Source organism: Lipotes vexillifer, unplaced genomic scaffold (genome assembly GCF_000442215.2).
Source record: "Lipotes vexillifer unplaced genomic scaffold, Lipotes_vexillifer_v1.1 scaffold232, whole genome shotgun sequence".
NCBI lineage: Eukaryota > Metazoa > Chordata > Mammalia > Artiodactyla > Lipotidae > Lipotes > Lipotes vexillifer.
In genome coordinates this window covers 3,201,449-3,205,405 of record NW_006793997.1, presented here as the reverse complement: position 1 = coordinate 3,205,405, position 3,957 = coordinate 3,201,449, and the positions used below count along the sequence as shown (strand labels likewise).

Here is a 3,957-nt window from a genome sequence, read left to right as displayed (position 1 = left end):
GGAAAGAGGAGCAAGGGGCAAGACTGGATTTCTAGGGCACCTGTGTTATAGTTTATAAGTTCTGCGTTCAGATCCCAGCTCCACTCTCACCACTCTTGCTTCACCTCCCTGAGCCTTGCAGGCTTAAATAACATCTACCTCTTCTGGAGCATCTACTGTGCGCCGGCCACTGAGCTAAGCACTTCACAGTCATCTTCTTCTTTAATCCTCACATCCACCCTGTGACAGGGATACTATGATTTCCCTGCTGCCCATTTGACAGATGAGGAAACTGAGGCTCAGTGAGGTTGTCACCGGGTCATACAGCTGCTGGGGAATTCGGAACTAAAATCGCGACTGCTAACCCCAGAGCTCATACTCGCCCATGAACAAAGCACACACTCCCTTGTCTCTAAAATGGTGATGAACACAGCTGCCCTTAAATAGGAATGGTCCTGACACGTTACAACACAGATGAACCTTGGCAACATTACACCGAATGAAAGAAGTCAGACACAGAAGGTCACGTATCACATGGTTCCATTTATATGAAATGCCCAGAACAGGCAAATCCACAGAAACAGAAAACAGATCTCTGGTTTCCAGGGACTGCAGAGACGGGGGAATTGAAGTGACTGCTAGCTGGAATGGGTTTCTTTGAGGGGTTATAAAAATGTTCTGGAACCAGACAGTGGTGATAGTAGCACTACATTGTGAGTGAGTGTATTACTGCCACTGAATTGTTTCCTTTAAACTGATGAATATGGTGAATCCATATTATATGGATTTTATCACAATTAAAAAAAAAAAGTCAGGAATTCCCTGGCAGGCTAGTGGTTAGGACTCGGGGCTTCCACTGCTCGGGGCCTGGGTTCAATCCCTGGTCGGGGAAACTAAGATCCCACAAGCCACATGGCGCAGCCAAAAAAATTAATTAATTAATCTTTAAAAATTGTCCTATATGTATATGTATAGCTGATTTACCTTGTTATAAAGCAGAAACTAACACAGCATTGTAAAGCAATTAAACTCCAATAAAGATGTAAAAAAAAAAATTGTCCTGCCCTACCAAGCGCAGAGGAGCGTGTGAAAATGAACAGAACAGGGAAGGGGCGTGAAGATGCTCGCACACCCTGCCATGCTGTGCCTGGGGGAGGCGCTGTCCTGGTTCTTACTCTACGCTGGCCTTTCCCATGGGCTGAGGTCACAGCCCAGGAGGGAGGCACCAACCTGTCCCACAGGAGCTGCTTTTCCAAACAATAATATCAGTGCTGCCCAAGGCTCTGATGGCCAGGAAGTATGTCTTCCGTCCAACTCCCCTGAGAAGTGACTAAAGGAGGAGGAACAGATATTCCATCACTGGGTTTCACTCAGAGCAGCGACCAAAGTCACCCAGCAAGACCCTGGCAGCACTGAGCTCCAACTTGGCCCACTCCGAGGAGTGGACACTGTCCATAAGGCTGTGGACCTATCCCTGTCCTACAGAAACAATAGATCATTTGTTCATTCATTTACTTACTCATTCATTCATTCATTCATTCTGTGTGTGCCCTAACACTGTGCAAGGCTCTGGGGTTATACTGGAAGACAAAACACACAAGGCCCTGCCCACAAAGGGCTTTCAGTCATGCTGGCAACTGGTTGAAGAGTGGGAGCCTCCCTCCAGGGCACCATTTGCTAAGGGACAATGATGATGAGAGTTGGGCCCGGGTGCAGGGAGAATGATGTTCCTGAAAAGGTACAGGACTGGTGGAGGAGGGAGGGAGTAATCCCCCAGGTTCTCACCACTCCCCAAAAAGGGCAAGAATGAGGTCAACATAAGGCTTATCTAAACATCCATCAGCCACTTACTGAGCACCTACTGTATACCAGGTCTGTGTTAGATGCTGGAGACAAATAAATCAATGATCATTCCTGCCCTCAAAAAGCCCCCAGATCAAGAGGGAGACAAGGATGTTCAAAAATAACATCATAAGAACAAGGATGGAGCCCAGCATATTATGGGAGCAAGGAAGAGAGGGCCCTAACCCACATGGGGGTGCTCAGAGAAACTTCAGTGGGGAGGCACTCCCAGCACTGAGACTTAACAGATAAGGTGCTAACCAGCTCAGGTATACAGTGGGTGCTCACTAAATGCCTGTTAAATGAATGCCTGAGGGGTCAGTTAATTACAAAGCTTCCCTGAAGCAGGGGCAGTGCTGCCTTCGTCTCTGTGACCCGGGGCCTTGCACTGGTCTGCACATAGTAGGTGCTCAATAGACATTCGTTGAACAGGTGGCAAAGCTGTTCCAGGGCAGGGCCTGTGTGTCTTGTTCATCTGTGTCCTGGTCCCCAGCATGGGGCCTCCATAGAGTAAGTGCCCAACAAACGATCGATTGTTTGAATGAAGGCCAACCAAGCCCTACCTCCTCTTCAGGCCTCAACTCCACCTCCAGCTCCTCTCAGGCCATGCCCACTGCCACTGCCATGTCCTTTCCAGAATGTGTCATTTACAACCCTAACCACCCCTCCAGGGACCTGGAGGCAGGCAAGGGCAGTGGTTAAGAGTATAGGATTGACTACCAAGGATTTGTTGGAGCTCATTCTGCTACTTCTTGGCTGTGTGTCCCTGGGCAAGTCTCTTAGCCTCTCTGAGCCTCAGTTATCCTCATCTGCAAAATGGGTAGGTGTAATAGGAGCTCCTTCATTGGTTTGCTGTGAGATAGCCCTCGTGAAGCATTTAGCACAGTACCTGGTATGTAATAGGGGCTCAACAAATGTTAGTGACCATCCAGTGCTCCCTTTGTTTCATGATGATGAAAACCTTGCCACCTTGGAAACTTCACATGGAATGTCCTCTCTCCCTGGAACACTTCTCCCTGATCTTCCCAGAGCCATTTCCATCTGCTCTTTCAGGGCTCAGTCTAAATGTCCCTCCTGGACTGCAAGCTGCACACCAGCGTATATCTAGCACCCAGCACAGGGCCAGGCACATAGCAGACAGTAAATATTTGCTGAATACAGTGAATAAAAGAAAGACGGGAGGGAGTGAGGGAAGGAGGAAGGAAGGAAGGCATGGCTCTCCCAACTCCAACATCAGCTTCTGAAGGAGAAATATCACCTTCCTCCTGTTTGCCTAGGACACCTCCTGGTGCTATGTACACAGCAAGCACTTAATCCATACTTCCAGACAGATCTGAATCTCTGTCCAGTTCAGCACATCTTTCCGGGGCACAGTGGCCCTACAGGAAGGACTAGGAAGGCAGTAGCACGCCCCACACAGAAGCTGGGCTTCAGAATCTGGAGTCTGTCTCCATTGCTCCAACTTGGTTGGTCTCACCTGACCCAGCCCACCTGCACCTGATTGTGCTTCTGCTTCCCCATCCCCAAGAGCCCCTTTCCAGCTGGTCAAGTTCAGGTTTCAACATCCCCGTCTCCCATGTCCCAGCCGGCATCTCAGGGCCCGGTGCCACAGCAGGTCCCAGCTGCAGGCCAAGGGTTTCCCTCTTGTGACTGTATTAGGAAGTGAGTCCACTTTTTCCCTAACACTTTATATGGTCAGCCGTGGAGCCCTGAGCTCCCAAGGCCTCCGGCAGAAAGGAGGAACAGTGGGGGAAGGTGGAAGAGATGCAGGCTTTAAGTCACAGACGCCTGGTGGAACCTCAGCCTTGCCCTCATTGCCTGTGTGACTTGAGCAAGAGGCCAAACCCCTGAGCCCCTTCTTCCCCATCTATAAAACAATGGATAACCATACTTTCTTTACCAGGTTGTAGTGCAATGCCATGACTTTCTGAACATGTATCTTAGAGAAAGACCTGGTACATCAAGAATGTGATCTGCTACAGCCTTGATTTTAAAGGGCAAAAAAGACTAGAAACAACCTAAATATCCATCAGTGGGAGACTGGCTCAATAATTATGGCACACTGCCCTTTAAAGGAATACATATGGGGCTTCCCTGGTGGCGCAGTGGTTGGGAGTCCGCCTGCCGATGCAGGGG

The 3,957-nt window shown here is 49.3% G+C and overlaps 1 protein-coding gene across 5 annotated transcripts in view; it reads right to left on the bottom strand.

The window, feature by feature from the left end:
• MYH11 (myosin heavy chain 11) overlaps positions 1–3,957 on the bottom strand; it is a 125,137-nt gene that overhangs the window by 99,846 nt on the left and 21,334 nt on the right. The gene's annotated exons all lie outside the window — the stretch shown is intronic.